The 22126-nt window shown below is 43.8% G+C and overlaps 1 protein-coding gene across 9 annotated transcripts in view; it reads left to right on the plus strand.

The window, feature by feature from the left end:
- The window catches only part of LOC109889480 (ras association domain-containing protein 8), a 57196-nt gene that overhangs the window by 20102 nt on the left and 14968 nt on the right, over positions 1 to 22126 (plus strand). For 3 of the 9 annotated variants that reach the window (XM_031822902.1, XM_031822904.1, XM_031822903.1), the window contains one exon: positions 15913 to 16003. The exons of 4 other annotated variants lie outside the window; for them this stretch is intronic. The gene's annotated coding sequence lies outside the window, so the exon portion shown is untranslated. The remainder of the gene's footprint in view (positions 1 to 15912; positions 16004 to 22126) is intronic. 2 more of the 9 variants (XM_031822907.1, XM_031822909.1) reach the window with 1 other exon arrangement.

Consider the following 22126-nt stretch of genomic DNA (forward strand, 5'->3'; position numbering starts at 1 on the left):
GTGCCCCAGTAGCAACAAACTCGCTCACTGTCAGACTACAACCTGATAACACACACACCTCAGGATTTGTTGCTACTGACAACAGTCTACCTGGGTGACGGTGGTGTGCTTTTCCACTGCACTCTCAGCTTCACCGCTGGCCCTGTCTGTTTCTTACTGCTTCACCTCTTTCACCCTGACCTGAAGACAAGTGTGTGTGTGTGTGTTTTCTGTCAGTGTCCTTGGCACTGTTGCCAAGCTTCCGGACACCTGTGGATGTAGAGACCACGGGCTGTGTTTGTGTGCACGCACTGCAAAACATGAAATCTAAGCAAGCCTAAATATCTTATATTGAGTGATAATTCACTTATAATTAGCTTGGAAAGAAAACAAATGCTAAGTGATCTAACATTATTGGCAGATCATTTTGCTTATTTTAACCTAAAAATGTCTTAAAGATATTTGTCCTTAATATTTTAAAATCAGATACGCCAATGACGTTAGATAATTTAGATAATTAGATAATTTAATTTAAAATATTTTAAGTGAATTATCACTCAATATAAAATATTTAGGCTTGCTTAGATTTCCCTTTTTGCAGTGTGTGGTGCGTCTCGTGAGATTTATCTTGACGCAGCTTTGTCTCCTCAGCACTGTCTTGCTACCGTGGCAACGCAAACATCCCACAATCCCCTGGGAGAGTCTTGTGATGCCAGGCGGAGACATGGCGATGGGGTGTTGTGTTTGAGGAGCACACACACACACAGACAGACAGAGGCCTGAGAGAGGGGTTTAGGTGCCAAGCATAAGGCAAGCTGTGAAGGTACTAAATCTATGATTTTAAAAGAGTATATAAAGAATACAAAATGATTTGTATTATTATTAACCCATCCACCCCCCTGTTCGGAGGACACATCTTTTTTATTATTCTTTTTTATTTTCATACATTTTACATATACATTTTACATATACATTTTACATACACATTTTACATACACATTTTACATATACATTTTACATATACATTTTACATACACATTTTACATACACATTTTACATATACATTTTACATACACATTTTACATATACATTTTACATATACATTTTACATATACATTTTACATATACATTTTACATACACATTTTGCAGACACATTTTATATACAGCAATCACATAACAATAATACATTACTGAACATAAGCTCCTTAGTCCCACCCCTCAGCCACTCTCATCACATCCCATCTATCACCGTAGACCATCCTCATTTGGTTTCCATGTGCCATATATTTTTTAATTGTCCTGTCATGTTTTACATACATTTTGAACCTTTCTAATAGTATAGTATCAACAGGTTTTGAGCCAAAGATGAAAACCTTTCCTACAAGTATTATTCTATAATTTATTGACTGACTGTGGCTTTCCAAATTGCCCAACACTGCTATTTGTAAGGCTCATTTTAAGTGAAACTTGCCTCTAAGTAGAGTTGAAGATGTTGCCTTATTTATTTTAGATTTTTTTTAACCTTTATGTAAACATGGAGTCACCATTAAGACAAAATGTAATTTATTGATGGTCCCAAACTAGCCCCAGACATAGGCCATCCAATGTCAAACCACCAGCCGGCTGAAGCTAATTGGCGAAAGCAACTAGCTAGCACTAGCTAGCCTAGGCAACTTCAAGACATAAGACCTGGTTAACTGTTTAGGTTATCTAGAAGGGTGAGTGAGTGTAACTGGGTCGTTCCACGAAAAGGGTGCCTTTGATATTTTCAGTCTGTTATATTAAATGAAACACCCTTTAATATAGACCACATGGAGAATTCAATTTTATGACTAAAGGCTTGCTAAAGTGCCAAAATTCAGCATTTTGACATGTCCCTCCATCAACCCTGTGTCACTTCAATGAAGAGTTCAACCCACTTAACCATTTCTCCAAGTTTTCACCATCATAGTAACGTCCTAGTTATTTTTGTTGCTTTTTAAAATAATTTCTGAAGATGATTATTTATGTAATGTGTTTAGTGATTCATTTACGTCTGTCCATCATTTTAAGGTCAAACCCTGTAACATGAACTGAATTCTCATTTTAATATGGTGAAACTATTCCATTTTAAATAAAAACAAATTCGGAATAAACATTGAACATCTACTAGATCATAGTGTAAAAGCAGGTGAGCTGGTCCTACTCTTTTTGGTGTAAAACTGAGCGGATCGAGTCTGTTACCCGTAGATAGAAATGCTAGAACTGTTTTAGCATTTTCATTGTGTTTGTGACGCTTGCATTCAATTGCCACTCCCTGTTGCACAGAACAAGCTTCCATTCCCCCTGTCACGAGGGAATTTAAGGCTGATTTATTAAGAAATCATCAACCCTGTTACGGTCAACCCTGTTACGGTCAACCCTGTTACGGTCAACCCTGTTACGTTCAACCCTGTTACGGTCAACCCTGTTTCTTTATTTGGCATTACTATAGTAATATTTTGATTTAACCTCTTGAGATGGGAAAAGTAGTTTTTTATGAAGTTGAACATGTGCTCTTTATGTCAATGTTAAAATTAGGTGAAATCAAAGTTTTTTTGGATCAAGTTACACTTCTCAAAAGGCACCAAATTGGCGAAATGACCTAACTGTGTACTGTTTTGGCAAAGTGAATGTACAAATACTTACCACGTGCGAACACACACACAAGAGACAACCACATTAAAACACCCCCCCCCCCCCACCCCACTCCCAAGACAACTCTCGTTTGGTTTCAGTCATGGCCGCTACATTTCTTAATGACCAAGCTGAAAAAAAGAGGCCAAATCAGAAAGTTCAGCCCCCCTTTAAACCGGGATCTATTATCTGTGAACATCATAGAAGTAGGTCAAAGTTTTCTCCATGAACAGGTAACACATCTAAAAATCCGCGGAGGGCGTTTCTCTTAAACAAAAAATATATATTCAGTGTGACCTGCTACTGCTGACTATCAGGCAGTGGGACAGGCTGTTGCTGAGTGAGTGGTGGGAGGGCTGGAGGTGTGTGTGTTGAGAGAGCACTGCATCATACAGCTTAGTCCACTATTGGCTGAGTCACGTGAGCGAGGGGAGACAGATCAGCACACATGCACATCATGACAACTTTTTACCAGTTGTAGGTAGGCTATTTAACACACTTCTGTTACGGAACAGAAGTTATGGAATTCCATCGCGAGCTTCTGTTATGGGGAAAAGTCCTCAATTAAACTGACATTAAATGTGGAGAATTATGCATTTGCATCTTTTGGCCATCAAGTAGCCTTTTCATTTATACAGTACCAGTCAAAAGTTTGGACACGCCTACTCATTCAAGGGTTTTTCTTTATTTTTACTATTTTCTACATTGTATAATAATAGTGAACACATCAAAATGATGAAATAACACATTTGGAATCATGTAGTAACCTAAAAAGTGTTAAACAAATTGTTTACTAAGAATGTAAACAATACATTCTTCAAAGTAGCCACCCTTTGCCTGCCTTGATGACAGCTTTGCACTCTCTTGGCATTCTCTCAACCAACAGTCTTGAAGGAGTTCCCACATATGCTGAGCACTTGTTGGCTGCTTTTCCTTCGCTCTGCGGTCCAACTCATCCGAAACCATCTCAATAGGGTAGAGGTCGGGTGATTGTGGAGACCAGGTCATCTGATGCAGCACTCCATCACTCTCCTTCTTGGTCAAATAGTCCTTACACAGCCTGGAGGTGTGTTTTGGGTCATTGCCCTGTTGAAAAACAAATGATAGTCCCACTAAGCTCAAACCAGATGGGATGGCACATCACTACAGAATGCTGTGGTAGCCATGCTGGTTAACTGTGCCTTGAATTTTAAATTAATCACTGACAGTGTCACCAGCAAAGCATCCCCACACTATCACACCTCCTCCTCAATGCTTCACGGTGAGAACCACACATTAACTAATTTAATCATAGCAGTCAAATAAGTTAAATCGACAGTCATTGATGGAAAATGATCTGGCGATTTTAATAAGGGCAAATGATTTTCTCTCTTGCGACATATTGAAATGAGTTTATTATGTCATAGTTCGTATCCAAACTTTGCTTCTAATATCATTACAGATTACCTCGATATTCCTTCTTAATTGGCTCGATAACGTTATGGGAAAAGGTTTATTGTTTAAATGTGGCAACTCCTCTCTTGCTGTGGAAAACAAATGTTGAGCTAGTTTTCAGGCCTTTTGGGTGGGTTGGAAAGGTTAAATAGACTTGGAAACCCTGGACAGATGTAACGGCGAGAATCTGTCAAGGATCACGTAGAATTATGTGATTACAAACAGCAAATCAGGATTTGGTGAAGGCGGTGCTTTAAATGGTGCAGTGATTTTCAATCCCGTCAAACCGGATGACGGGATTGAGGCTACCCACTAGGCTACCCTGGGGCAGCAGGGTAGCCTAGTGGTTAGAGCGTTGGACTAGTAACCGGAAGGTTGCAAGCAGTTAACCCACTGTTCCTAGGCCGTCATTGAAAATAAGAATTTGTTCTTAACTGATTTGCCAAGTTAAATAAAGGTAAAATAAAATAAATAAAAATAAGCGGTTTCCACTAGATTCCACAGACACAAAGTCAAAATTGGCTAGATCTCCATTCTGCTCTGTTAACTGTGGACTGGTTGTACCACCATAGACACTTTAGCTTTGAAATATTGAAAAGTGCCTGAGCTGTGTGTGTGGAAATTAACTTTGTAAATGTATCCCAGGCATACACAAAGAAAAGCTTAACCCCCTCCCCCATGCCTCCCTCCTGGTTCGCAGGGGGTAGAGATATCTTCCCCAGAATAAATGTATCTCATCTGCCTGGCCAGTGTCAACTATGGATCCCTGACTGTGTGTGTGTAAACCAAACTGCAGGTTTATCTCAGTGTGTGCACATGCGCATGTCTGTGTGTGTGTCTGTGTGTGTTAAGAGGGGTGAAAGTGAGGTTTCTCGGGCTGGGACAGAGCGAGGCAGATGTACAATCCTGTTCCATTAAAGTGTCTAGGATACAAAGAGTTCCACCATAAATCTACATCCTCCTCTCCATCCATTCACCCCGCCACTTGGAGAGCGATAATCGTTACTCGTCCCCCAGTTTAATGAGATAGAGAGATTTGTGGCTGACACCTCCGCACCACTCTATAAATCTGTCCTAATGAGTGGCCTTAGCCCTTCTTAGCCCTACATCCACCTATAGATCCCCACGGCATGACCCACACTCATGTCAATAATACCTTCATAGCATCCATAAACATCCACGTACTCGGCTCCCCTCTCACTAAACCCCTTCTGCCCCTAAACCCATACCTTACTCCCCCCGCGACCTTACCTCTGTCCTTTCACAATCCTGTTTCAAGTACAGACCTCACCTGAAGGTCCACTCGCTCACTCACTCACTCACTCACTCACTCACTCACTCACTCACTCACTCACTCACTCACACCACACCACACACACACACATTCCTGTGTTGTGTTTGCTCCTATCCCACTATCCCATGGCCATTATTGGATGTGTGTGTTAGGTTTGCATATCCCTGAACTTAACCATGGGAGCCACATGTTAATCTATAACACCTGTTTATTACCTAATCTGTGTATTACTTTGATAAATGTTTCACTAGTGTTTAGGAGATTAAATGAAGGAGAAGAAATGAATCTGTAGGAAACTAAGACGTGTTTAGTGTCATGGGATTGAGCTTGCTGTTGGTTGACTACAGTATCCATTGCATGACCCCAGGTTAGGAACTTTGAAAACTATTTCCCTCGTGTTAGGGAGAAGAAATGGAACTAGGTCCTCATAGAAACTAAGCTGAGTTCAGTTGAATTGAAACCAGTGTTGAGTTGCTGTTGGGCAAACCGGACCAAATCTGTAACAATCATAGACGTCTCTGTTTCATAAGTTTGGACATCAGAGTAGAGCACAGTAGAGTTTAGTACAATACAGTAGTACAGTAAAGTATAGGTCATTACAGTACAGTAGAGTACAGTACAGTAAATTATACTCTACTCTAGTGTGCTTTACTATACTGTACTAAACCGTACTCTACTCTACAGTACAGTACTGTATTGTACTGAACTTTTATTTTTCTTGTACTGTACTGTACTGTGGTGTCCAAACTTGTGAAACAGATGTCTATGATTGGTTCAGATTTGGACTGACCAAATTTCAACTACTTTTCAACGTCCTTGGATGTCTAAAGTCAGTCGGTGCTCAGTGGATGGGAGGACTGGTTACAGTAAATGGAAAGTGAGGGGGTTCATGAGCAGGTGTCAGCAAGGTGACATTAACTGGATAGAGAAGGGGGGGGGTGTCCAGACTGGTTTCATACACTTGCTTTGACCACAACATGATATGAAGAGAAAGAAAACAGTTATGAGCTGACAGTGTGCCAGTAGAAGGGAGGACAGTAGCATGTGACCCAACTGTGGTTAGTGTCTGACTATTAAGTATTCCTATTGTAGCCAATTCAGTTCTGATTTGGTAACAGAACGGCACGTTTTAATCACTTAATAAATCATAAACCAAATTGCTATCAGCAAAAACACTATAACATAATTGGTAGGTCTACATTGACTTGTTACTTCTGTGAACTTTCATTATCCTCCCTCATGAGAGAGAGAAATTAGAAAATATCTTAAAGAAAGACAAGACACTTGGTAATATTTCTTAAAATTACAGATGGTAAATCATTTCCGCAAAACTAAATATAAATGTTGATATTATTTGGCACGGTCTTTTGATGTATTTCTAGTATCTATTAGGACTTTTTCTGGTAGATGTTGTCTAAGACCCCTTTTCTGTCTGTTCTACCAGAAATGAAAGCCTTTGCTTATTCTTAATATTTAGGATGGAAAATGGTTGAAAAATGTATATATTCCTTAATTTCACAATCATCTACTCGTATCTATCATTTGACACCAAATTGTCTATTCTCCTATGAACTTCACATGCTAGCGCTCATGGGGCTTTTTACACGGAAATGCCCTATTGTTAACATTGCATGGCCTCAGCCAGGTTGGGTGACTTGGGAGGTAACCTAACTGGGTGGAATGCAGAACAGAGCTCATCTGTTATAACATTCATCTAGCTGACAACTCCATGTTTTGGAGTCATATATTATTACCGTCTGTCCAGCCCTGTTAAAGTATACACACCTGCATTAGTCTGGACTGGATCCCAAAAGTCTCTCCATTTGTTGTTTGGTTTTAGGCTATAGACAACTTTTAACTTCGTGTTTGATATTTAACATTGTAACACTTTAAATGGGTATCATTTGGAACATTTTGGAGCATACTGCTGGAACATTAAATCCCCAAATGGAAAAGAAAAAATTGATTTAATTATTGATGTTAGCAAACATGGGAAGAGCCTTAAATTACTAATGAGACCAGCCCATTGGTACTGGTGGCCGAGACACACACACACACACACACACACACACACACACACACACACACACACACACACACACACACACACACACACACACACACACACACACACACACACACACACACACACAGACAAACAGACAGACATTAGAACAGGGCTTACGAATAGAGCTGTCATTAGTGCAATTTAAGGATACCATTTTTATCCTTAAGGTAGGAATAAAGAACTCTCTGTTCTTAATTTAAGTCCTAGATTTTGGGCACAAACCTAGCATCAACATGATATGATCTAGGCCAGCGATCATCAAATACATTCAGCAGCAAGACAATTTTTTTCTTGAATGGATGTCAGGGGACTGGAACATAATTACAAATCATTTGTAGACTGCAAATTGACATGTAAGCAGCCCAAACAGATATATTTGACTAAAACATAATCATTTCAAACCTTGCTTACATTTGTATATGATCACATATATTATGCGTGGGAATCACTTGGACCTGATTTGTGGGTGTTTTTACAGTCTTTTATGTCAAGAATAGTTTTTGCTCAGAAAACTTTGGGGGTCAGTTGGGAAACTCTGATCTAGGCTAATTTCCTTCTCTTCTCTGTCTGACATTCTTTCTCTACTCTCTTATTCCTTTTTCAGTTATTCAAATTCAGCCACTTCAGAATGTGTTTTATCGTGTGTGTGTGTGTGTGTGTGTGTGTGTGTGTGTGTGTGTGTGTGTGTGTGTGTGTGTGTGTGATTTCCCTTCCAGGTCTGCGGTTGTGCTGAGTCAGGTATAGAGTGTATAATTACACATATAGGTGCCCATCAGCAGTCTATGGCTGTAGCCTAGTAGCTCTGCTAACAATAATGCCTCCTGTACTCTGTAGAGCTCAATAGCCACACCAGTCACTCCTCACTTTCTCCGTTTCTCATATCAGTGGAGGGGCTGTATAGGGCTGAGGCACGATAAGTAGCATTCTATTTTTCATCTTCATTTATTTACAAAAACGTTGCCTGCTGTATACTTTACAGTAGTGAATAAAGTGTTTATCCAGTTAGGTCAGTTGTGGATGAGGTAGGTCTGAGGAACTATGAGTAAGCCTCTATTGTTGTCTTTATTAGCCACTAAAACTGGGCCTGCTACATAGTTCAGCTCTTCCCAAACTTTATTTCCTGCTGTCAAACTCCCACCTAAAACAGAGTTTTACCGCCCACCAATTAAACAGAAGCAGATGGGTTGTTCCACCTCAAAAAGCACAAGAAAGAGGATTTCGACACCCACCATCTCAGATTGTTCTTGTAGTTTTTTTCTTGTAGTTTTTTTTTTTGTAGTTAGTAACAGATACGGTTAGCATTATAGAAATATAATTTGATCACTGAGAAATTAAGATACTTGATCTCTCCCAAATTGGACATTTTAATCAATAGTATTCAGATAATATTCAATAAATATAGCATCAACATCTGGATTGGACCAAACCTCTTCCTGCCATTGAGTAAGACATGAGGAATCCCAAAGAAATGGTCAAAAGACACAACGGACCCCCCCACACCCCATGCCAATCCCACCCCAACAAACACTATACAGTATCAGCTCTCTATGTTTTGCAAGTATTATAAAGCTGTAGCTTGGAGTATTACTTCTCCATACTATGTCATGTATTCCCTGTGATGTTTTTTTCCGCTGTTCAGAGAAATGTATAATTGAAGTCACTTACATTATTTACCATAAAGTAGCATCACTATATGCTGCTGTTCATGCTATACTGCCACACTGTTTTATCCATTTTTCTGGTCTCTTGTGTTTATTAAATAGATCACACCATTCCCTTTGCAACTTTGTGCAGAACACCAATAGATTTGGCTCATTATGAAAATAAATTGTGTCGTCATCGTCACATTTCAAGATAGTCCTCCATGAAACAAATTCAGTTTGTCCTAATAGCAACCTAATGCTTAAACCCAACTAGCATTGAATAGTCCAATAAGTGGCCGATCTATGAGATGGCTATCCCTATGCAATTCTCATATGAACACTTTTCCTAAAAGCCCCAAACTTTGATGGAGAAATGAGCTAAGGACTAAAAAGTAGTTGCAATACCGTTACAATAGCAAAACACTATACAGTGTGTGTTTGGGAGTTTTACCATTTGAAGACCCTTAAAGACCACAACATTGAAACCATTAGAACTGCTGTAGCCTAATTGTTTGGTTGTTCACCAGGAATGGTCTAGCAATGACTAACCCAGGCCTTTTTTGAAGGGAATAAACCGCACACAAAGGATCCGTTTCCTGGACACAAATCAAATTGTATTAGTCACATGTGCCGAATACAACAGGTGTGAACAACAGTGAAATATTTACTTACGAGCCTCTAACCAACAATGCAGTTTAAAATAATAATAATAATAATAATACGAATAAGAATAAGAAATAAAAGTAACAAGTAATTAAAGAGCAGCAGTAAAATAACAATAGTGAGACTATATACAGGGGGGTACCGGTACAGAGTCAATGTGTTGGGGCACCGGTTATTTGAGGTAATATATGTACATGTAGGTAGAGTTATTAAATTAACTATTGATAATTGATATTAGATTGATAATAACAGAGAGTAGCAGCGGTGTAAAGTGGGGGGGGGGGGTAGTGTGGGTAGTGATTTGATTAGATGTTATGGCTTGGGGGTAGAAGCTGTTTAGCAGCCTCTTGGACCGAGACTTGGCTCTCCGGTGCCGCTTGCCATAGGGCAGCAGAGGGAAAGGTCTATGACTAGGGTGGCTGGAGTCTTTGACAATTTTTAGGGCCTTCCTCTGACACTGCCTGGTATAGAGGTCCTGGATGGCAGGAAGCTTGGCCCCCGTGATGTACTAGGCCATTCGCACTACCCTCTGTAGTGCCTTGCGGTTGGAGGCCGAGCTGTTGCCATACCAGGCAGTGATGCAACCAGTCAGGATGCTCTCGATTTATCTTTTGAGGATCAAATCAAATTAAATGTATTTATAAAGCCCTTCTTACATCAGCTGATATCTCAAAGTGCTGTACAGAAACCCAGCCTAAAACCCCAAACAGCAAGCAATGCAGGTGTAGAAGCACGGTGGCTAGGAAAATCTCCCTAGAAAGGCCAAAACCTAGCAAGAAACCTAGTAAGGAACCAGGCTATGAGGGGTGGCCAGTCCTCTTCTGGCTGTGCCGGGTGGAGAGTATAACAGAACATGGCCAAGATGTTCAAATGTTCATAAATGACCAGCATGGTAAAATAATAATAATCACAGGGGGTGCAACAGGTCAGCACATCAGGAGTAAATGTCAGTTGGTTTTTCATAGCCGATCTGAGGATCCCATTTAAAATCTTTTCAGTCTCCTGAGGGGGAATAGGTTTAGTCGTGCCCTCTTCACGACTGTTATGGTGTGCTTGGTCCATGTTAGTTTGTTGGTGATGTGGACAGAAAGGAACTTGAAGCTCTCATCCTGCTCCACTGCAGCCCTGTTGATGAGAATGAGGGCGTGCTTGGCCCTCTTTTTCCTGTAGTCCACAATCATCTCCTTTGTCTTAATCACGTTGAGGGAGAGATTGTTGTCCTTGCACAACACGGCCAGGTCTCTGACCTCCTCCCTATAGGCGGTCTCATCATCGTCGGTGATCAGACCTACCACTGTTGTGTCATCAGCAAACTTAATGATGGTGTTGGAGTCATGCCTGGCCGTGCAGTCATGAGTGATTAGGGAGTACAGGAGGGGACTGAGCACACACCACTGAGGGGCCCCTGGGTTGAGGATCAGCATGGCGGATGTGTTGTTACCTACCCTTACCACCTGGAGTGGCCAGTCAGGAAGTCCAAGATCCAATTTCAGAGGGAGGTACTTAGTCCCAGGGTCCTTAGCTTATTGATGAGCTTTGAGGGCACTATGGTGTTGAACTCTGAGCTGTAGTAAATGAATAGTATTCTCACATAGGTGTTCCTTTTGTCCGGGTGGGAAACGGCAGTGTGGAGTGCAATAGCGATTGCATCATCTGTGAATCTGTTGGGGTGGTATGCAAATTGGAGTGGGATAATGGTGTTGATATGAGCCAGGACCAGCATTTCAAAGCACTTCATGGCTGCAGACGTAAGTGCTATGGGTCGGTAGACATTTAGGCAGGCTTAAAACATGTTGGTATTACAGACTCAGACAGGGAGAGGTTGAAAATGTCAGTGAAGACACTTGCCTGTTGGTCAGCGCATGCTCGCAGTACACGTCCTGGTAATCCGTCTGGCCCTGTGGCCTTGTGAATGTTGACCTGCTTAAAGGTCTCACATCGACTGCGGAGAGCGTGATCACACGGTCGTAAAGAACTCTTGGTGCCCTCATGCATGTTTCAGTGTTATTTGCCCCGAAGCGAGCATAGAAGTAGTTTAGCTCATCTGGTAGGCTCGTGTCACTGGGCAGCTCTCGCCTGTGCTTCCCTTTGTAGTCTGTAATGGTTTGCAAGCCCTGCCACATCCGACGAGTGTCAGAGCCGGTGTAGTACAATTCGATCTTATTCCTGTATTGACGCTTTGCCTTTTTGATGGTTTGTCGGAGGGCATAGCAGGATTTCTTATAAGCTTCCGGGTTACAGTTCTGCTCCTTGAAAGCAGCAGCTCTAGCCTTTCGCTCAGTGCGGATGTTGCCTGTAATCCATGGCTTCTGGTTGGGGTATGTACGTACGGTCACCGTGGGGACGACATCATCGATGCACTTATTGATGAAGCCCATGACTGATGTGGTGTACTCCTCAATGCCGTCGGAGGAATCCTGGAACATATTCCAGTCTGTGCTAACAAAACAGTACTGTAGCTTAGCATCTGCTTCATCTGACCACTTTTTTATTGATCTAGTCACTGGTGATTCCTACTTATTTTTATTTTATTTTAAGCAGAAATCAGGAGGATATAATTATGGTCAGATTTGCCAAATGGAGGGCAAAGAGAGCATTGTATGTGTCTCTGTATGTGGAGTAAAGGTGGTCCAGAGTTTTTTTCCCCCCTCTGGTTGCACATTTAACATGCTTGTGGGAAATGAGGTAAAATAGATTTCAGTTTCCCTGCATTAAAGTCACCGGCCAGTAGAAGCGACGCTGGATGAGCGTTTTCCTGTTTGTTTATGGCTGTATACAGCTCATTGCGTGCGGATCTTAGTGCCAACATCGGTTTGTGGTGGCAAATAGACAGCTACGAAGAATATAGATGTAAACTCTCTAGGTAGATAGTGTGGTCTTCCTTTTATCATGAGATACTCTACCTCAGATGAGCAAAACATTGAGACTTCCTTAGATATCGTGCACCAGCTGTTGTTTACAAAAATACATAGTCCGCCTCCCTTTGTCTTTCCAGACGCCGCTGTTCTATCCTGCCGATACATCGTATAACCAGCCAGCTGTTTGTTGATAGTTTTGCCGTTCAGCCACAACCCTTTGAAGCAAAACATATAATAATTTTGAATGTCCCGTTGGTAGTTTAATCTTCCGCCTAGGTCAATGATTTATTCTCAAAAGATTGTACGTTTGCTAGCAGAATGGAAGGAAGTGGGGGTTTATTTGATCGCCTACGAATTCTCAGAAGGCAGACCACCCTCTGGCCCCTTTTGCTCTGCCTCCTCTTCACGCAAATCACGGGGATCTGGGCCTGTTCCCGAGAAAGCAATATATTGTTTGCGTCGGGCTCATCAGACTCGTTAAAGGAGAGAAAAACATTCTGCCAGTCCGTGGTGAGTAATCGCAGTCCTGAGGTCATAAGAGAATGTACAAACATTATGTACAAAGTAAGTAAAAAAATAAGTTACAAACAATGTAAAGATACGAACAAAAACACAATCGGTTGGGGACACATAAAACGTCAGCCTTCTTCTCCGGCTCCATTGTTGTGATTAAGTTTAAAAGAAGAACAAACTGAATTACTTTCAAGAAGGACTGGCTTGAATAGTGAAGATGACAACACAATTTATTTTCATAATGAGCCACATCTTTTGGTTTTCTACCCAAAGTTGCAAAGGAAATGTTGTGATCTATTTAATAAACACAATTGACCAGCACAATGGATAAGAGTGTGGCAGTATAGCAGGAACTACGGAATCTAGTGGCCACCTGCTACTTTATCAGTACTGTTTGGTAAATAATGCAAGTGACAGAGAAATGTCTCTGAACAGGGGAATAAAACATTACTAGATTCACAGGAAATACATGACATACTATGGAGAAGTGATATGTAACGACTGAAAAGGAATCAGCTGTGACCCACCAGTTGTCCCTGACCCACCATTTGGAAAACACTGGTCTAGTGAACATAGAGGGGTAAACTGTTGAGTTAGTTAAATCAGCCAAAAACAGTGAATTTAGTCAGGCCAGTGAGTGGATGAGGTAGGGGTGAGTCATTAGTGTGAGCAAAACCTATATTCTTCTCTTGATTAAACCACACCATAACCTCTGATTGGGCATGACTATATAAACTGTTTTGCCCAGATGTGTGCTTTTTCTGTGGTTTAGAGTGGAAACCTGCCATCAAGTCACTGTCCCACTGACTGTCTCTGACTGGTGATGACGAGAAGTCAACTCCTTTGTCAGTATTGCCATGCTTGGTAGCTAGTTAATGATCTTTGGGATTTCACCCAGACTGTGGTTTTCACATTGTGCTGTTCGGCTGCAGGACTGACACTCTGAATGTCTTGGGTGTCTGTCTCTGTCCGTCTGTCCGTTAGCCTTATTGTTGTTGGTGTTTATACTGTATGTTGCTACTGTTGGTTTATATGTATCCAACTGGGTGGTTAATCTGCATCTTTTAAACTGAGTGAGATGTTGCTCAACAATGCCTGGCTGGCATATGCCTTGTCATTTCACAGAGCCGTAGAGACACAGGTGTCCACATTATTAACTTACCACTAAAACGCTGTTGACAGGCTTTGAGAACACAGATTTATTATTAAAAAAATAATAATTATTGCAGCAAATAAACCCACAAACCTGGAGGACATAAGGCTTCAGCAAGCCAATCAGTATAATGAGTTGATATTGATGTCTTTAGCAGTGAAGTGTTCTTCTATATGAGTGGCTGAAACCACTTATTACCACAGTTTATGATGCCTCCTGCTAAGTCATTAGCATCTGAATAGTGCTACCACAGACAGACAGAGGGGATATTTTCAAAGAGGTTCTGTCGATCAGTCACATGTGTTTGGGATTTGTTCAGAGAAATATTTGCCAAATTAATGTGCTGTGAAATGCATTATTCATGAGTTGTTTCTGCGCTCCATTCGCTGGAAAACCAGGCAACTGCTCAGTCTAATTAGCAAGCTGTGTCCAACCTGGACTCAGGGGTAGATGTAACATATTAAATGTAAATCCGGGACATGCCAATTAGTATGATATGTTAAATTTTGTATGGTGTGTATTCATTTTGGATGTCTGTCATCCATTTGGTATGATATGTTACGTATTACAATTTATATGATATGTCACGAATTGCGATTCGTACAATATGTTACAAATGTGCAAAACATATGATATGTTACCAATTCCAAGTTGTTGTGAATAACGTTAGCTAGGTGGCTAACGCCAATGTTAGCTAGGTGGGTAACATTAGCTAGACTAGGGGTTAGGATTAGGGTTAGGGTTAAAGTTAAGTTTAGGAGTTGGTTACAGGGTTAAGGTTAAGGTGAGGGGAATGGTTAGCTAACATGCTAAGTAGTTGCAAAGTAGCTAAAAAGTAGTAAGTAGTTGCAAAATTGCTAATTACCAAAAATAATAAAGTTGTCCGTGATGAGATTTGAATATGTAACCTTTGGGTTGCTAGACGTTTGCGTTATACCTCCACCCATCAACCTGACCGACTAGGAAACTTACTTTCGTTATTTACTCAAGTAACCTTCTGTCTTGTGTAACCATACCAAACGTAACATACAGTATCATGCTAATTTGAGTGTCCCGAATGTACTTTTACTATGTTACGTCTAGTCTATGAGACCAGGCTGTCTAGAGAGGCCAGGGCAGCCTGGCCATCTCTGTGTAAGAGAAAAAACGTGACACACACAGCTATACAGACTGTGAATCAGGAGAAAAAACCTGCCTCTACCTCCACACACAGGGACCTTTCATGCTTTTTTTGTTTTGCTAAGACCTCCTAATAAACTAAACCTTTCGTTGAGGTTTTGTTGTTGTTCAAACCTCTTTATTACATTGTCACGGACCGTAAAGGTTAATCCGCTCGAGTCTGAGGTGTGGTCCTGTTTGAAAAGTTCTCCAGGAATTAAAGTCCTTTTTAGGCCAGCATGTGGAGGCTTGAGTTCACAGATCTTATTTCCTCCAGGGCCTGTGACCACTCCCTGTTCTCTACTGCAGTCAGTCAGTCAGTCAGTCAGTCAGTGAGTGCAGCTCTGTAGGAGGACAAAGCTACTGCTAATCACTTCTGCATGTGAACACATATGCTTAGGTATGGCCTACTGCAGCAGGCAGTTTTGTGGGATTTTTATGTCTGTGTTTAGAGTGTCAGAATGTGACAGCATCTTGTCTTTCTCCTCCTTAGACATCCAAGGAAGTTAGAAACTGCTAGGCTGCTTGTCTGGACTGTTGCAACAACAAAAAAGGTACAAGAAGACTGCACACTCAGATCTACGGTACGCTCCCATGTGATTCATTGAAACAACATTTTGTAATGTTTCTCGACTCTTGAGTCTTGAATTTTTTTTGCTGAGCCTGTGCCTTGACCTCTAGCACCTGCTCCAAACCACTGGATGTGTGTGTCACCTTTTCTTCTATACATGCTCTGTAGTGGAGACATCCGGTTATGTTGTCAGAACCCTGCTGGATGCAGATGACGATGATTTGACCTAATTGGCTGTTTTATTAGTCTTATCTGTCTCACTTGTGGAGCTGCTCTGAACGATGGAGGGACAGAAGAAGAATAGAGGGAATGGATGTTGGAGGACAAAAAAGTTTAATCAACAGTTTTATTATAGCGTTATCGCTGTCCCACATGGGGCAGAATGGTCACAAAACAGATGGCCTGACAAGACGGACAGAACCAACAAAGCCGGGAATGAGTGTCAAGCCGAACAAACAAAGCGAGCGTGAGGACGACATAAATATGTGGAGCCCATTGTGACAGACTATGTTGTTGTACATTACCGATAGGAGCAGCAATCAGTGTCTCTGGGGTGCAAAGCAAGAGGAACCCAGAGGAATATATTGTGACCATTGTAACAATGAGTCTCTCCAAAGTGCAGATGGGACCAGGGTGGTTGGTGCCAGCTGTTTACTGTCTCTGTCTCTGCCCGGAGGTGAGAGTGGCACAGCAGGCAGAGCCGTGCCCGTCGCTAGGGCACTGCCCACTGTCCAGACCGCCAGAATGACACTCATTATCACACTGTTTACTTCAGGGAGCTGGGGGTGATACTTACACTGGTACTGGCTGTTGATGTGTCAAGGACTGTGTGTGTGTTTGCCTGTGAGTGAGGATATTAGGGAGAACAGAGATTCGGTTTTAATGTTTGTGTTTCATAGAGAAAGAGAACGCATTTGAAACTCTGTGTGTGTGCATGCGTGCGTGCGTGCGTGCGTGTGTGTGTGTGTGTGTGCGTGTGTGTGTGGGTGCGTCATCTTTGAGGGTGTGTGTGCTGTACACTGGCCTTTGTTCCTCATTGTTCTCCTCTCTTCCATGTGACTACTCAGTGACAAGGGATACTCTCTCTCTCTCTCTCTCTCTCTCTCTCTCTCTCTCTCTCTCTCTCTCAGTGATTGTACAATAGTAGTTTTGGGCCTTGGTGTCAACAGTGCTTTCACTCTGAGGGGTGGGGATAGATTTGAATGAGCATGTAGCGCAGTTAGTGTGGGCACACATCCACCCATACCGCTCCTTGCTTTTCACTGCCTAAGGGGAAGGCGTTGGATCGGATTTATATCCTAAAGCACATGCGGAAAGTTTTCCCATATCCTTTATTATAAGGTGTGTCTGACGTACAGCAAGTAGGTGTGTCTTTGTGAATGTGTGTGTGCGTGTTCCCCTCTATGAACAGCTGTGGAGTACCTATGGAGGCCTCTTCATGCTCTGCTTGTCTTGGGTCCTGTGCTGTATACAGCCGACACTGTAACTCATACAGGTACAAACAGTCTTTTACACACAGACGGAAAGATATATGCTGCCTGTGTGACGGTGTGGGCTTTGATGCTGGTCACTTGAGGAAAACCTGTACTGAGTCTTTTGTGCTCTGTCGAATGTAGATGTGTGTTCCTGTCCCCCTGAGAGCTGACCCTAGTAGCTTGGCTGACAGTAAACTAGGCAAATGTCACCAATGAATGACCATCACCTCTACTGTACGGTGGAAACCTAGAATTGGTTGGCATGGACCACTGTGTGCTTGCTTGTGTGAATCTGTGTGCTTTTGCGTCAGCAGTCACGCTACCAGCAAAAAGATTGTAATCAGATTATAGATACTTTTGAAACACTGCGTACTTGTGTGAATCTGTGTGTGTTTGCGTGAGCGTGCATGTGTGTGTGAATCTTTGAATGTGTGTGTGTGTGTTTTTACAGTGATCTATCAAGTGAGTTAGTAGCCACAGGAATGTGTCTATGGTAACCATGGTTAGAGGTTATCAGGACAAGGAGCTCTCTCTTCTGAGGAGCAACACCTCATTATTCACCCTGTACAATCCTAGAACAAGCTGTGGCAAGAGTCTTAGCCTTCAGAGCACCAGACGGTGTGTCAGTGTTTGTTTCTTCCACTGGAATAATGATGAGTGTGTAGCAAGCAGCCATGTTGGAGGCTTCATGATGATGATGAGAGGCATGAAAAGAGAAGGGAAGTGAGAGAAGGGCACATGTCTGTAATCACTGTTCTGTCTCTCTGGGTGGATCTGGACTGAACTAGGAGATAATGAGCAGAGCAGCATTGAGCAACTCAGGGTGGGTTGAGGGGATGGGGTCGGGGCGGGGGATATTTCTGGGCTGCTTTTTTGTCTGTTCTCTGAGACTTTTGGGTGTGGAGGGCCTGGGTGGATATTTGTGTTTTTGAAAACCTGGAAAGTGGTGGTGGATGTGTTTCTGAACATGTGTCAGTGGTCTGTGTGGATCCTCCACAACCACATAGACGAGTGTTAGTCAGGCCTTGAAATGCCGCTGTAAGGATGTGGTGAAGTCGACCTGAAGACAGTTGGGGTTGGAGAAGCTAACAGAGGCTGCTGGACGTCTCGTTGACATACTTACATTATCCCAGGATATATGTGCACGATTCATTTTTTTTCTCCAGAAAGGTAGGGGTCATGAATAATGACGAGTGAGCAAGTTACAGAGGGTCATATCATTTCTTGGGGGTATGAACTTTCTCACTCATCCTTATTCACAATTCATTCAGGATTATCCATAATCATGGTAGCAACCACATTAATGTAGTAGTGTTTAGAAACATATTCTATTCTAATATACAATAAAAGTGTCTCCAAAATGAGCGTAACGTAACAGACCGGGAGTCAGAAAGCAGGTGCAGAAGGTGAAGTGAATAATGGACTGATGACATGAGAAGAGTACTGAATGTGGGAGAAAACAATAACACCTAAGGACTGATGACATGAGAAGAGTACTGAATGTGAGAGAAAACAATAACACCTAAGGACTGATGACATGAGAAGAGTACTGAATGTGGGAGAAAACAATAACACCTAAGGACTGATGACATGAGAAGAGTACTGAATGTGGGAGAAAACAATAACACCTAAGGACTGATGACAACTGAGGGCTAAATAAAAGGTGAGTCATCAGGGTAGTGATGAAGTTAAGGTGTACCTAATGATGGGACGCAGTCCACCAGGTACTGAAGCTGACCCCCACGACGTTGGGAGTCCAGGAGGGATCTGACGGCATAGGCAGGGCTTCCCTCAACATCCAGGGGAGGTGGAGGGGTGTTGTGGGGGACAGCATTAGCCAGGGGACCAGGAGCCATCGGCCTGAGGAGGGAAACATGAAAATAGGGTCAGATCCGGTAGTTAGTGGGGAGCTGTAATCGGTATGTTAACTCAATGACCCTCCGGAGGACATTGAAATGCCCCATAAACTCAGCTTCCGACAGGGCAAGCGGAGTGGGAGGTTCCTGGTGGAGAGTCAGACGCGATCACCAGGATGGAACCCAAGGGGGCCTCACTACAGTGGCTGTCTGCCTGGTCCTTCTGTCGGTTGACGGCACATTGGAGCCTCTCGTGGGCAGCGTTCCAAACCTCCTCTGCACGCCGGAACCACTCATCCACTGCATGGGCTTCGATCTGGCTCGGTGTCCACGGGGCCAGGGCCGGCTGGTACCCCAGGACGCACTGGTAGGGAGACAGCTCGGTGGAGGAGTGACAAAGTGAGTTCTGAGGCCCACTCCCCCTACCCGTCCAGACAGTGACTCCTAAGGAACCCCCCCAGGTCCTGGTTGGTCCTCTCCACCTGCCCATGGGACAGAGGCCAGTATCCGGATGTGAGACTGACCATGACCCCCAGCTTCTCCGTGAAGGCTCTCCCACAGTGAGAGTGAGTGGTGCTGTGATGTGCGTTATTGTGCCGGATCCCAATGGTCGCATATCCGGGGCTTGGGACAGGAAAAGGAGAGGAGAGCGGATATGAGGTTAAGTTCAGGGAGGAGGCGAGGGCCTGGTCGATGATGTTCCCAGCGGCACCGGAGTCCACTAGAGCTGTAGAGAGAACACTTGAGGCACAGGTGTGCGTATATGATGGGTTGCCAGGACTGGTGTTTAGTAAACCTAGAGACGTCGAGGGCTGGAGAGGTGGAGCAGGAGTAGACGTGACAATGACACAATACATTATTAACCACTCATTTATATTGAGCACAAAATTATCTGAAACACAACCAAAAAGAAGTGCAAATGCTTCCAACAAGTTTGTAGATTCACAAGCTTGATGTTATCATAGCATGCTAGAAATATGGGACCAAATACTGAACTTTTGACTACTTTATTTATCAGGGGTGTCAATAATTTAGGACTCCCCTATACATGTTTCAACCATTTTCCATATGAGAAATGAGGAATAAGCAAAGGCTCTTCCACTGGTCACCTGCTACTGTCCTCCCTTCCACTGGTCACCTGCTACTCACCTCCCTTCCACTGGTCACCTGCTACTCACCTCCCTTTCAACGGTCACCTGCTACTGTCCTCCCTTCCACTGGTCACCTGCTACTGTCCTCCCTTCCACTGGTCACCTGCTACTGTCCTCCCTTCCACTGGTCACCTGCTACTGTCCTCCCTTCCACTGGTCACCTGCTACTGTCCTCCCTTCCACTGGTCTCCTGCTACTGTCCTCCCTTCCATTGGTCACCTGCTACTGTCCTCCCTTCCACTGGTCACCTGCTACTGTCCTCCCTTCCACTGGTCTCCTGCTACTGTCCTCCCTTCCACGGGTCTTCCGCTACTGTCCTCCCTTCCACTGGTTACCTGCTACTGTCCTCCCTTCCACGGGTCTTCCGCTACTGTCCTCCCTTCCACGGGTCTTCCGCTACTGTCCTCCCTTCCACGGGTCTTCCGCTACTGTCCTCCCTTCCACGGGTCTTCCGCTACTGTCCTCCCTTCCACTGGTCTCCTGCTACTGTCCTCCCTTCCACTGGTCTCCTGCTACTGTCCTCCATTCCACTGGTCTCCTGCTACTGTCATCCCTTCCACTGGTCTCCTGCTACTGTCCTCCCTTCCACTGGTCTCCTGCTACTGTCCTCCCTTCCACTGGTCTCCTGCTACTGTCCTCCCTTCCACTGGTCTCCTGCTACTGTCCTCCCTTCCACTGGTCTCCTGCTACTGTCCTCCCTTCCACGGGTCTTCCGCTACTGTCCTCCCTTCCACTGGTTACCTGCTACTGTCCTCCCTTCCACGGGTCTTCCGCTACTGTCCTCCCTTCCACGGGTCTTCCGCTACTGTCCTCCCTTCCACGGGTCTTCCGCTACTGTCCTCCCTTCCACGGGTCTTCCGCTACTGTCCTCCCTTCCACTGGTCTCCTGCTACTGTCCTCCCTTCCACGGGTCTTCCGCTACTGTCCTCCCTTCCACTGGTTACCTGCTACTGTCCTCCCTTCCACGGGTCTTCCGCTACTGTCCTCCCTTCCACGGGTCTTCCGCTACTGTCCTCCCTTCCACGGGTCTTCCGCTACTGTCCTCCCTTCCACGGGTCTTCCGCTACTGTCCTCCCTTCCACTGGTCTCCTGCTACTGTCCTCCCTTCCACTGGTCTCCTGCTACTGTCCTCCCTTCCACTGGTCTCCTGCTACTGTCCTCCCTTCCACTGGTCTCCTGCTACTGTCCTCCCTTCCACTGGTCACCTGCTACTGTCCTCCCTTCCACTGGTCACCTGCTACTGTCCTCCCTTCCACTGGTCTCCTGCTACTGTCCTCCCTTCCACTGGTTACCTGCTACTGTCCTCCCTTCCACGGGTCTTCCGCTACTGTCCTCCCTTCCACTGGTCACCTGCTACTGTCCTCCCTTCCACTGGTCTCCTGCTACTGTCCTCCCTTCCACGGGTCTTCCGCTACTGTCCTCCCTTCCACTGGTCTCCTGCTACTGTCCTCCATTCCACTGGTCTCCTGCTACTGTCATCCCTTCCACTGGTCTCCTGCTACTGTCCTCCCTTCCACTGGTCTCCTGCTACTGTCCTCCCTTCCACTGGTCTCCTGCTACTGTCCTCCCTTCCACTGGTCTCCTGCTACTGTCCTCCATTCCACTGGTCTCCTGCTACTGTCATCCCTTCCACTGGTCACCTGCTACTGTCCTC

This window comes from Oncorhynchus kisutch, linkage group LG4, assembly GCF_002021735.2.
Source record: "Oncorhynchus kisutch isolate 150728-3 linkage group LG4, Okis_V2, whole genome shotgun sequence".
NCBI classification, from domain to species: domain Eukaryota; kingdom Metazoa; phylum Chordata; class Actinopteri; order Salmoniformes; family Salmonidae; genus Oncorhynchus; species Oncorhynchus kisutch.